This window comes from Rattus norvegicus, chromosome 14 (assembly GCF_036323735.1).
Source record: "Rattus norvegicus strain BN/NHsdMcwi chromosome 14, GRCr8, whole genome shotgun sequence".
Taxonomy (NCBI): domain Eukaryota; kingdom Metazoa; phylum Chordata; class Mammalia; order Rodentia; family Muridae; genus Rattus; species Rattus norvegicus.
In genome coordinates, this window is record NC_086032.1 from 40,089,209 (window position 1) to 40,102,832 (window position 13,624).

At 38.6% G+C, this 13,624-nt stretch overlaps 1 pseudogene across 1 annotated transcript in view; it reads left to right on the forward strand.

Moving 5' to 3' along the window:
• The first annotated feature begins 9,925 nt into the window (after positions 1 to 9,925).
• Positions 9,926 to 13,624, forward strand: part of Rtraf-ps2 (RNA transcription, translation and transport factor, pseudogene 2) — a 46,207-nt pseudogene continuing 42,508 nt past the window's right edge. The window contains exon 1 of the transcript NR_172022.1: positions 9,926 to 10,526. The product of NR_172022.1 is annotated as an RNA transcription, translation and transport factor, pseudogene 2 (transcript). The remainder of the gene's footprint in view (positions 10,527 to 13,624) is intronic.

Genomic DNA, 13,624 nt, shown 5'->3' on the forward strand with positions numbered 1-13,624 from the left:
TAGTGCTCGTATGCTGCAGTAACCTCTCCAACCCGAATGGGCCCACACAAAGAAGACGCAACTCAATTAATATTAATACAAGCTAGCGTCTAGATTGGGTAGATCCACCACTACACTGTCCTAATCCCAGCTCTCAAATCCCTCATCACTTGCACCTTTTCTATGCCAAGTCTCCAGCTTCTCTGTCTCCCAGGACTCCACTCTCCTCTCTCTCTCCACCTCTTCTTCCCTTCCAACTTCCCTTCCCCCTGCCCAAATCACAGCTCTTGCCTTTATTTTACAAATTAAATGGGAGTTTCTGACAAGGTCACCTGAGTCCTGAGTAGTGACTAGGCAGCCATCCTTGGGGGAGCGGAATTAGCATCAAAATAGAGAGAACTCCAGGGCAAACCACAACAGTTGTACCAGCTTGCAATCCCACCAGCAATGGAGGAGTGTTCTCTTTTCTCCACATCCTCACCTGTATTTGCTGTCACCTGAGTTTTTGATCTTAGCCATTCTGACTGGTGTGAAGTGGAATCTCAGGTTGGTTGGTGGTTTAGTCCCTGGGAGCTCTGGGGCATCTGGTTGGTTGATATTGATGTTCTTCCTATGAGGTTGCAAACCCCTTCAGCACCTACAGTCCTTGCTCTAACTTCCTCTTTGGGATCCCCAAGCTCAATCCAATGTTTTGATTTGCATTTCCCTGATGACTAAGGATGTTGAACATTTCTTTAAATGCTTCTCAGCAATGTGAGATTTCTCAATTGAGATTCTCTGTTTAGCTCTGTACCCCATTTTAAACAGGATTATTTGGTTCTCTAAAATCTAACTTCTTGAATCTGTTGTATGTTTTGGATATTAGCCCTATATCATATGTAGAGTGGGTAAAGATGTTTGCCCAATCCATGGATTGCCATTTTTCCTATTAACAGTACCCTTCACCTTACAGAAGCTTTTCAATTTTATGAGGTCCCATTTGTTAGTTTGTGATCTTAGAGAATAAGCCATTGGTGTTCTGTTCAGGATAATTTCCCCTGTGACAATGTGTTTGAGATTCTTTCCCATTTTCTCTTCTATTAGATTTATTATATCTGATTTTATGTGAACGTCCTTGATTCACTTGGACTTGAGCTTTGTTCAAGGAGATAAGAATGGGTCAATTTGCATTATTCTCCATGTTGACCACCAGTTGAACCAGCACCATTTGTTGAAAATGCTGTCTTTTTCCCACTGGATGGTTTTAGCTCTTTTGTCAAAGATCAAGTGACCACAGGTGTGGGTTCATTTCTGGGTCTACAATTCTATTCCATTGATCTACCTGCCTGTCTCTGTACCAATACCATGCAGTTTTTACCACTATTGCTCTGTAATACACCTTGAGGTCAGGGATGGTGATTCCCACAGAAGTTTTTTAATTGTTAAGGATAGTTTTTGCTATTCTGAGGTTTTTTTGTTTGTTTGCTTGGGTTTTTTTCTTTCTTTTTTTTTTTTTTTGATATTCCAGATAAATTTGAGAATTGTTCTTTCTATCTCTGTGAAGAATAGATTTGGAAGTTTGATGGGGATTGCATTGAATCTGTAGGTTGCTTTAGGTAAAATGGCCATTTTTACTATGTTAATCCTTCTGATCCATGAGAGTGGAGAACTTTCCATCTTCTGAGGTCTTCTTCAATTTCTTTCTTCAAAGTTTTATGTGGCAAATTAGTGTCATATTTAGAAATACAAGTGGTATTACCCAGGTGTGTGTGTGTGTGTGTGTTCTATTTTAAGCAAAGGAGACAGAAAGTATGATTCATAAAAGAGAATACAACATAGATATTTGTATAAAATATGTACTGTATATTCATAAATTTTGATTTGCACTTCTCTGATGACTGGATTTTTAATATTCTTTAAGTGTTTCTCAGCAAGTTTTTATATTGATAATTCTTTGTTTATAACCCTAATTTTAACTGGGTTATTTGTTTCCTTGCTATCCAGGGTTTTTTTTTTTTTTCTTTTTTAGTTCTTTAAACCATGTATCCATATGTATGAGGACTTATCTGTGGACCTTCAATTTGACTGCATTGATTAGTGTATAGTTTGTAAAAGTGTTCTTCCACTTTGTAGGCTCCCTCCTTGTCCAAATGATTGTGTTCTTTGCCATGCAGAAACTTCTATTTTTTTATTGGATTTTTTATTTACATTTCAAATGATATCCCCTTTCCAGGTTTCCTGTCCATAAGCCTCCTATCCCATCCCTCTCCCCTTCTTCTATAAGGGTGTTCCCCCTCCTCAACCACTCCCTTTCCCGCCATTCCCCTACACTAGGGGGTCCAGCCTTGATAGGACCAAGGGCTTCTCTTCCCATTGGTGCCCAACAAGGCCATTCTATGCTACATATGCAGCTGAAGCCATGAGTCTGTCCATGTGTTTTCATTGGGTAATGGTTTAGTCTATTTCTTAAGGTCCCATTTATTAATTGCTGATTTTAGTGCCTGTGTTAGAGGTACTCTGTTCAGGAAGTCTTTTCTTATGACAATGTCCAAGGCTATTTTTCACTTTCTCTTCTATCAGGTTCAGGGTACCTGGTTTTATGTTGAGATCTTTGATCTACTTAGGGTTGAGTTTTATGCAGGGTAATATGTCTGGATGATCTACCTGGATTTTCTAAATGCAGCCATCCAGTTTGACAAGCACCATTTTTTTGAATATGTTGTCTGTTTTACAGTGTGTGTTTCTAGAATCTTTATAAAAATCATGTGTCCGATTGAACTGCCTGAGGATCCAGCTATACCTCTCTTGGGCATATACCCAAAAGATGCCCCAACATATAAAAAAGACACGTGCTCCACTATGTTCATCGCAGCCTTATTTATAATAGCCAGAAGCTGGAAAGAACCCAGATGCCCTTCAACAGAGGAATGGATACAGAAAATGTGGTACATCTACACAATGGAATATTACTCAGCTATCAAAAACAATGACTTTATGAAATTCGTAGGCAAATGGTTGGAACTGGAAAATATCATCCTGAGTGAGCTAACCCAATCACAGAAAGACATACATGGTATGCACTCATCGATAAGTGGCTATTAGCCCAAATGCTTGAATTACCCTAGATGCCTAGAACAAATGAAACTCAAGACGGATGATCAAAATGTGAATGCTTCACTCCTTCTTTAAAAGGGGAACAAGAATACCCTTGGCAGGGAATAGAGAGGCAAAGATTAAAACAGAGACTGAAGGAACACCTTCAGAGCCTGCCCCACATGTGGCCCATACATATACAGCCACCCAAATAGACAAGATGGATGAAGCAAAGAAGTGCAGGCTGACAGGAGCCGGATGTAGAACGCTCCTGAGAGACACAGCCAGAATACAGCAAATACAGAGGCGAATGCCAGCAGCAAACCACTGAACTGAGAATAGGACCCCTGTTGAAGGAATCAGAGAAAGAACTGGAAGAGCTTGAAGGGGCTCGAGACCCCATATGTACAGCAATACCAAGCAACCAGAGCTTCCAGGGACTAAGCCACTACCTAAAGACTATACATGGACTGACCTTGGACTCTGACCCCATAGGTAGCAATGAATATCCTAGTAAGAGCACCAGTGGAAGGGGAAGCCCTGGGTCCTGCTAAGACTGAACCCCCAGTGAACTAGACTGTTGGGGGGAGGGCGGCAATGGGGGAGGGTGGGGAGGGGAACACCCATCAGGAAGGGGAGGGGGGAGGGGTTGGTTTGCTCGGAAACCGGGAAAGGGAATAACACTTGAAATGTATATAAGAAATACTCAAGTTAATTAAAAAAAAAAAGTAAAACAAAAAAAAAAATCATGTGTCCGTAGGTGTAAGGACTTACCTGTGGATCTTCAATTTGGTTTCATTTATTAATGTGTCTGTTTTGTGCCAGTACCATGCTGTTTTTAATACTAAAATATAATTTTAGTATAATTTGAATTCAAGAAATATGATACCTCCAGGAAGTCTTTTATTATTCAGGACTGTTTTAGTTATGCTGACTTTTCTGCATTTTCATGTGAAGCTGAAAATTGTTCTCTTAATACCTATAAATAATACTGTTGGAATTTCGATGGAGATAACATCAAATCTATATAGATAGCTTTTGCTAAAATGACCACCTTTGCTATATTAATCCTATTGATCCATGAACATGTGCCACATAGCTCAGGCAAAAGAGAATTTAACATTTTCTTAACTGGTAAATTTATGTTCAACATTTGAAATTATCTTCTGAATATATCAAGTAGTAAAATGCTAAAAAGTCTCCTATTATTATTTTGTATATCTTGTTTTGTTTTTGCAAGATCTTTGAAAATATTCTTAGCATGAAGAATGTGATTAGATAGCCTATTCTCTACCACATTGAGACTGTACCACGGTGAAATTGCTTCTGTTCGATGCTGAGCAAATGATCAAAGGAGGTAAACTGTCCCTAGGAGAAAGCAAAATATAGGTAAGAATGATGGCAGTGGGGTTCTTATTGAAATATGGATTCCTTTGAGTAGAACTCAGACACAAAGCAATAAACAAAACAGGAATGCAAAGGAGAGGAGGGGACAAGTGTCTTAAACACAGCTGTCCTTAAGTAAGTTCATTGCAAGGGTAAGAAAGCTTATAGGCAAATGAAGTAGAAGTTTCTGGTTACAACATGTGATGCAGACTCACAGGCTGCCTTGCTGAGGAAAGACCCATGGGAGGACACCTGATGCTTGGCGAGAGTAAATAGGACTCAGTGGACAGAGTCAGAATGCTATCATGGAACACTTTGTTGGTCTCTGCTCTTCTCTGATCTTTATTTCATTGAGAGAGGCACTGCAGAGAACTTCTGGTATCCCAGCTGGTCCTGGTCACTCCCACTGACTCATGCCAATATGGCAGAGGCCTTGCTATTTCTGCTGGATTATTCCAACTGACACTACTGAACTGGACTGTTGGTATCCTAAAAACAGAGATTGGAATTGCCCTAAAGAAATGGTTCTAAATAGGTTCAAACCCCCTTTTTCTGTTTACCATCTTTTCTCCCTTACCTTTGGAAGGTGGGCTAGAAGTGTGTGTGTGTGTGTGTGTGTGTGTGTGTGTGTGTGTGTGTGTGTGTGTGATGGGGGGATGAAGCATTTAAGAACACTTATTAAAACTAGGTTTTGAAAAAATGTAAGCCTACAGACAAAGAACATCACAATTCAAGACCAATATGAGTATATAATATTTGAGGCTTTGGATTAACACTGAAAAATCTATGAGTCCATGTTACTAAGCAATGGTGTCAGAAAGTGTGGATGTGTTTAATGCATTTCTATCTTAATTATTTCAATGTCTGGGACTTTAGTAACATAATTCCATCATCAGTCAGAAACATCTGTATTTCTTTACCCCATAACCTATATGTTTATAACCTAGAGTTGTGATTTCACTCTACTAAGACTAACACTGCCATAGTCACTTGTCTATTGCTGTGAAAAGACACCATGACCAAAGCAACTCTTATAAAAGAAAACATTTGATTGGGGGCTCGCATACAATTTTAGGGAGTTCACCTATTATGATCACAGTAGAGAGTGTGACAGAGCAGGATGGCGCACACAGTGCTGGAGCAGTAACTAGAGCTACAACCTGATCTGTAGGCAGCAGACAGAAAAATAGAGAACTCGGACCAGGCTGGCCTTTTGAAACCTCAAAATCCTGCCCTAGTGACACACTTCTTCCAACAAAGCTACACTTACTCCAATAAAACCACACCTCCTCATCTTTTTAATCCTTCTTAAATAGGGCTACACCCCAGAGATCAAGAATTCAGATATATGGGCTTATGGTGACATTTTTATTCAAACCACTACAAATACTAAAGATCATTTGGCTTTGTGAGTTTGTGTTGTTGATGTTGGTACGTACTGTATTAGGGTTCTCTAGAGTCACAGAACTTATGGAATATCTCTATTCAGGGAACTTGTTTAAATGACTTACAGTCTGCGGTCCAACTAACCCAACAATGGGCAACTGTGAATGGGAAGTCCAAGAATCTTATAGTTGCTCAGTCCCACAAAGCTAGGTTTTTCAGCTGGTCTTCTGTATAAACTGAAATCCTGAAAAAGTAGGTTCCAACAGATGTGCTGGCAAATAAGTGCAAGAAGGCAGAGAAGTGGAAGTCTTCCTTTTTCCATTGCTCTTATGGAACTTATGGCCCAGATTAAAATTATGTCCCACCATGACTAAACCTAAGTTGTTCTTTACTTGGAAATTGTATTGTCCCAGGGTGGTTTGGAACTCAGACATCTGCTTGCCTCTGTCTCATGGGATTAAAGGTATCTACCACATTGCCTTGGTGTTAGTTTTTTATGGCTACCATGTCTCAAGATCAGGATCTAAAGCATGTGTCTTCCAGTCTCAAGATTTGGATCCGAGATGCACACTCCAATTCTGGATTATAGTTCATTCCGGATATAGTCGAGTTGACAACTAGAAATAGCCATCACACCTACCTTTCCAGAAGTTTCACAGAGAGGGACCACCATTTTCAGCTACATGATTTGTTATGCAGCCTACTCAGCAGCAGATACTGAGTACATATTGAGGAATAAATCAGAAAAAATTGAGATGAACATTATAGCTCACATGTACAATCTCAGCATTTAGGAAGGTGAGACAGGGGGATGGCAAAGAGGTCCTGGCCAGAATGGGTTAGAAAGTAATAAACTGTATCAACATAACTGAAAAAAGTTTCTGCTCTGGTATTTATGATAAAAATGGCTTACCATCTTTCTATATAAATACTAGAAATAATTCTTCTCTTTTTCCCTATACTCTCTGCCACAATTTTCTGTCATCATCTCCCTCTTTTTTGTCCTTACCTATTCTGACCATGAGATGAGATCTCAATGTTTTAATTTGCATTTACCTCATGGCTAAGAATACTGAATATTTTTTAAAGTTTTTTACAGCCTTGTATTTCAAAGGAAAATCTGTACTAGCAATATGACTAAAATATTAATTTTATCTAAAGAAGAGTCAGTACAGTTAAAATGAGAGAACTTACTTGTTTGAAAATTATCATAAGAATGGCCCATAATGAAAATAAACAAAGGAGAAAAAAGAAAGAGACTAACAATAGCAGAGCACCAGAGAGGAGAGAGAGAGAGAGAGAGAGAGAGAGAGAGAGAGAGAGAGAGAGACAGAGACAGAGACAGAGAGACAGAGAGAGACAGAGAGAGAGAGAGGGAGGGAGAGAGAGAGACAGAGACAGAGAGGAGAGAGAGAGAGAGAGAGAGAGAAAGAGAGAGAGAGAGAGAGAGAAAGGATGCCTGGAGTAAAGGGAATGTCTGAACAAAAACCTGCAAGCGGATGGCTGGCCCAAGGGTGCAAAGCATGGGACAGAAGGTTTCATTATCTATTAAGGTTGAGTGAAAAGTGACAAAAATATACAAAAACAATAATGAAATGAACTGGGGCAGGAAAATATAGACATAAAATGGGCCATGGAAATATTATTAGATGTAGTGCTGAGGGGTAAATGAGCATCAAGTGACCAAAGAGATACCATCTCTCTCTCTCTCTCTCTCTCTCTCTCTCTCTCTCTCTCTCTCTCTCTCTCTCTCTCTCTCTCCCTCTCCCTCTCCCTCTCCCTCTCCCTCTCCCTCTCCCTCTCTCTCTTTCTCTCTCTCTGTGTGTGTGTGTGTGTGTGTGTGTCTCTGTGTGTGTCTGTGTGTGTGTCTGTGTGTGTGTATGTGTCTGTGCACTGAAATATCTTCTCCTTTCCAGGAACATCATCCAGATATTTTCTCATTAGCATTCTCTTATTACTGCTACTTTCCCAATGTCACACAATTTATCACTTATTACAAAAAAATGTTTTAAAATCATGTGGAATAGTATTCTCTTCTTATGTTTACTTCCATTCTGGTAATTTCAGTGTGCACGTGAAGATATAATATATATTTGTTCTTTTCATTCATAGCCTCTATTAGAACAATGTCAATCTTAAGCTGGCGAGGACAAGTATTTATTCCCCTAGAAAGTGAGACTTTTTTCTAATATTAGAAATACCGCAGCAGGGAAAGTCATGTGTTAATTTTCAGTAGAAACCAGACAAAGTTTTTTTACAGAAATGTGCAATTTTAATAATGTTAACTCAGGAGAGAGTATCGTTGGGACATTTTGGTATCCAACAAATAATAAAGTAAATGAGTGGAAAGTTGGACTTTCTTAGAAATAAGTTAAGCTTGGATGATGGTTCCGCATCACCAATGTTTGCTGTCAGTTAAAAGGAAACTAAACTGAGGAGACTGGACGGCTCACTTGTTACTCTGGCAGGTGACCTTGATTCAGTTCCTAGTAAACACAGGGTGACTCACAACTACCTATAATTTTATTTCCCATGGGTCTGATGCCCTCTTCTCATTTACAAAGGCACCAAACACTCACTCAGTACACAAACATATGTAGGCAGAAACCAATGCATATAAAACAAATAAAACTGAAACTTTTAATCAAAGAATTAAAATTTGAGTGTATGCAGGGGAATTTCATTCATTCTAGAAAGCTGCTTGGTCCACTCATGCCCATTTTCAAAGACTGCAAATAAAATAAAGATGTACTTTATCCATGCACCTTCCTGATATTAATAGTGTATTTACACGTCTCTCAACAAGGAAAGAGAGAGTCATACTTCAAGTGAAATGTGCCTACTTGATTTTCACGATGGGGCTGTGAGCTCAGTTTTCCTCTTCATAGAAAATGAATTACGTTTCCAAAAGAAAGAAATGCTATAATTTAGCCTTCAAAGGAAAAGAAGGTGAGTTTTTATGTGGACACCCTACTTTAGTACAACTAAAATACAAAATTGCTAGGGAACTAACTAAGGAATGTTGTAAACTATGTGCTCACTATTTACTGGACATTCAGCTTCCTTATTACTAGAGACACCAAAATTGTCAACTGATGCATAAGCAAACCAATAAAAATTTAAATGTTTCATGTATGAAACAAGTTCCTTGATTCAGTTCCTAGTAAACACATGGTGACTCACAACTATCTATAAGTTTATTTCCAGTGGATCTGATGCCCTCTTTTCATTTTCAGAGACACCAAACACTCACAGAGTACACAAACATATGTAGGCAGAAACATATGTAGAGTTCGGAGCAGTCATCCTTTGAGCCTAGCCCTTGAAGCAGAATCAAAACATGGCTAGATATATTGAAGAGTTTTCTTCTGTCTTCTGCATGTATCTCGTTTTTCTCATCTTCTTGAAATGTGGGACAAGAGCCCGCAGTAGAAGTGACCTCAAATATGTCATTTGACGGTACCCATCACACTAATGACATCAGAGTTTCTAGCCTGATTTAAATTCATGTGATGTGAAATGAATAAACTCAAATTGGAATCATCTACTATGCTGATCTTTTTATAGTTATCCAAATTGTTGTTCACTGTTAAAGATTTTTATAAGTGGAAAAATGAACACATTTCTTTGTAAGCAAGAGAAAGCTCTTTAGCAAGAACATATCAAGATATAAAATTGAAGAATGCTACTGTACTGAATTATGGTTCAGCCTTCGCTTGCCCTGGGCAGGGCATTTGAAGGCCACAGGCTTCAGGAAACTGTAGGGAACTCAAAAGGCTGCAGTGAACCTGTCTCTTGCTACATTAGCAAGGCCCTGACAAAGTAACGTGAGCTCTGGCACCAGAAGCTAAACCCATAAGCAATGGTGGCAAAGCTGCTCTGTTAGGGAAAACGGGAGAGCCTGGAAACCCTGCTGGGTGAAAGTGCATTTAACTAGGAGCATTCAGAGGTAAAGAGAGGCAGTATCGCTAAATGGGTTGCTTATAAAATAAGGCTACAGCGAAATAAGGCTGTGGCAAAAATAAGGGAAGGTGTCCACCCCTTTTCTAAAAGATCCTCTGAGTAATTCTTGGTGCAGAAATGCCATTGATGTATTGTATCATTCAGAAACTATTCATTCTACTGGCTTTAGGACAACAATCCAATATCTAAGTACTAAGGGTTTGAGCACAGGATTAGCAGAAGTTTATCTGAAGGATCTTGACAAAATTGTGTAGAATTGATCACACTAGACAAAAAGCCTAAGGAGAAAACTAGTCAGCCATAGATTTACAGGTCTGATTGGAGACAGACAGGAATAGTCAAAATTTCAAACTATACTTGAAAAACCAAGAATTGACTCAAAAAGCTATGATCTCCAGGGATTATACTGTCCAATCCCTTTGTCATGTTTGTTCTCATCAGGCAACCGACAAAGGAATTCTCAAAAGAGAAAACCAACATCTCTGAATTGACCAGTTAGAAATACAATTAATTACACATAGTGTTAGTCTCCTAATTAATGCTAGAAGGATTTGATATTTCAACTAATCCACAGTTACTGACGTTTTATTCAGTTTTCATTATTGTATTAGCTATTTCTCTGTTACTGTAATAGAACATGAGGGGCAATGACAAAAGTTATGGAAAGAAGGGTTTACCGTTCCAGAAGGTTGAAAGTTCACCATGGCAAGGAGACAAGGCATCAGCAAGATGTGACACATGTAAGGGGAGGCTGAGTTCTGGTATCCTCAACCACAATCATGAAACATGGCGAACAGACAGGACTGTTCTCAAAGTTTGTCCAAAAGGCGTATTACTCCTGCAAGGGTCTGTCCCCACAAAGGTTATTTCTACGAACAGCAACATCTACTATGACCCATGTGTTCAAATATCTATCTATAGGGTACATTTCTCATTTAAATCCAGCTATTGTTTTTATTGTGGAGTGTAAGAACACATGGCCCAGTAGTATGTAGAAGTTAATGAACAACTTTGTAAGGACAGATTTTCCCCCTTAGTTGTATCTTGTTTCTTAGTTGACTTCAGTTCACATGACTTGGAATAGCAAAGATGGCTTCTTCTTTTGAGTTTTGAGGGAAATTTTGTATTGTCAATCCATTCTGTCATTGATGTTGTTTCCTAGATTTGTTAAGAGATTTCTTAAATTGCTCAGGTCACTATAAAATAAAAACCACATAAGACTGGGTAAACTAGAAAAAAAATATTTCTTTACAAGTCTAAAGGCCAGCCAATTCAAAATCAAGGTCCTGGCAGATAACTGAATAACCATTCCTTATTGACTGTGTTTATATCTCCTCCCTGGATGGAAAAGCAAAGGAATGCCTAAGCTCCTTCATCAGGATGGAGTCCCCTCCTCAAGGACTGGCTTTTAATACTTTGCAGCACAGAAATGCTGAGGGAACCCTAGGACTTTGAGCATAGCAGATAGCAGCTTCTATTTTAATGTATAAGATGGTGGATTATAAGAATCCTATTTTGTTAAGTCCTAGAGGCACGTTTTCAAAGCATGTAGCTGAATATAATCCTGACTCATAAAGGTTGAAAGTAATAAAGTTGTACATAGCAGTAGTGAGCTTGAATTTGTCACAAGGTGAAGACAGACCATTCCAGAGTAGAACAGGTATTCTTAAAAGATGTTAGATTGGCAAGGTCACTGCATTGATAAGGGTGCTATTAGGGTTGCTTATATGTACAACCCTATGAAAAAATGGAATATTTCAGGCACAATATAATGAGGACATTAAGTATAAGGTTGCCAGAGTTCTACAAAATAAGAGAAATGAAGGTATAGACACAGAAAGCAATTTTATTCTATGGTGAACCAACAATGCATGGAGAATTGCAGGTACTTGAAAAGCAGCATTCCAAATAGTTATACTATTATACAGAACAAAAATAAATAATAAAGGCTGAGTTTGGGGGTCCTATCTTTAATCCTGAGACTCCCAAGGCAGAGGTAAGCAAATGTCTATGAGTGTAGTCATCCTAGTCTACATAGTGAGCTCCGAGTCAGCCAGAGTTACAGAGTGGGACCATGTCTGAAAACAAAAACAAAAAAATATAAATTGGGAATAGTAACATAAATGATACCCACCAAGTCTGATTCCCTGTGTGTGTAATGAGGCACTTCTTGGATATCTTGCTTGATGAACCTGATTATCACTAGCACTAATAAGTTATTCCCCTTTTCCTCAATTAAGGATCTTAAAGGTGGTTTTTATATAAAACAAAAAGATAAACAGAAAAGAGAAGTGAGTTCACAGGTTAAAAGTAAAATATCGGTCAACAATGAAAGTGCCAATGTTATTTCATTTTGGGAAACATTTAACAAGGAGAGGGAATTAGAGGGATCCCATGTATTTTAAAAGATCATAGAGGGATGTCAATCATTTTTTGGCACTATAAGCAAAACAGCACTTTCTGAGCATGTGAAGAGGTCAGTTATGAAGACCTCTTTTGCAATTTTAAGCTTTGATATTAAAATTTTGAGGATAACTCTTTACTCTGTGTGAGTGCTGTGCGTGGATGCTATGTGTGAGTGTGTGTGTGTTTGCATAATTTATGTATTTTCAAATAGCTTACAAGGAACCCATTTCATTTAGTGCTATCTTAATGTTACAGATATAATCTCTATGTATGTTTTTATTAAAATTCAGGTTACACACAAGCCCTCAACAATTGAAGCCTCTAATCCATATTTTATTTTGGAACCAGTTTTCTCCCAATTTTGATAGGGAAAGGAGGTGAAGTCCACACGTGAGTAGGGAACGCGATGTGTTGAGATACTGAAATAAATGTGCAGGGCATAATGAGAAGTGAGAATGAAGCCGAGAGCTGTCAAGAAGACAAAGATATGAAAGCCGGTTAGGCTTAACTTGTCAAACTCAATTTTATCTACTATACGTAAAAATCGTTTGGAAAATAATTATATTCAGGAGGCATTCAGGTATCAAATGATTTCTGGGGTTACCAAAAGTTATAATAAATTTCAAAGTGACTCTGTCTATCCACACTGTGTCTGAGTTCTGTAAGTTTTGTATCTGAATTAACGAAGAAGACAAAGAAGGAGGACAGGCTTCTGTCAACTCTACTACAACCTGTGTCAAAGAACAAGTTAAACTGCTAACATTTTATAAAGCTGTGGTGATGCAGGGACGGGTTAAGAGGACAGTTTAAAGCCAATACTCTTATCTTGTAGTTGTGTTAAAAGATGAGCTCATAATACTTCATTCCTGATTTGGTAAACCTTGGTGACACCTTAGTGTTCCCATTAGCTATAGAAACCTCTGCCCACAGCTACTCAACACTTCCCAACAACGTTAGCAGGTCAGAGAGTAGAAAAGACATCCTGTATACCCAGCCCTTCAATCAAGCTTAAATCATTTAATTAAGGAAACATATAGATGGTGTTATATGAAGCCAGTGACTGGTCTTTATGTGACGCCTGTAATTAGAAGAGCTAAGAGCTGCATTGTGGTATATAGAATTAGAGTCTAAGGACTAGTTAGATTATTTTTCCAAAAGCATACTATTTTTTCTAAAGACCTTAGGATTTTCTGGAAAGCTTTAGCCTATGAACTGAACCCTTCGTGTTGCAATATGAAAGCTCAATAAAGACGCATCAGGAATGATCTTTTTGTACCTGTTCTTGTTAGCATGTGAAAGATGGGGCTTATATCCTTGGCTGTGGCTTTACAGGTATAGAAGCAAGAAAATGACTAAAGAATTCCAGAGAGTCATCGGAATATAAAAGTCCCTGTGCCCTAAGCTCAGAACTTCAAGGGTAAAGGGGCCACCT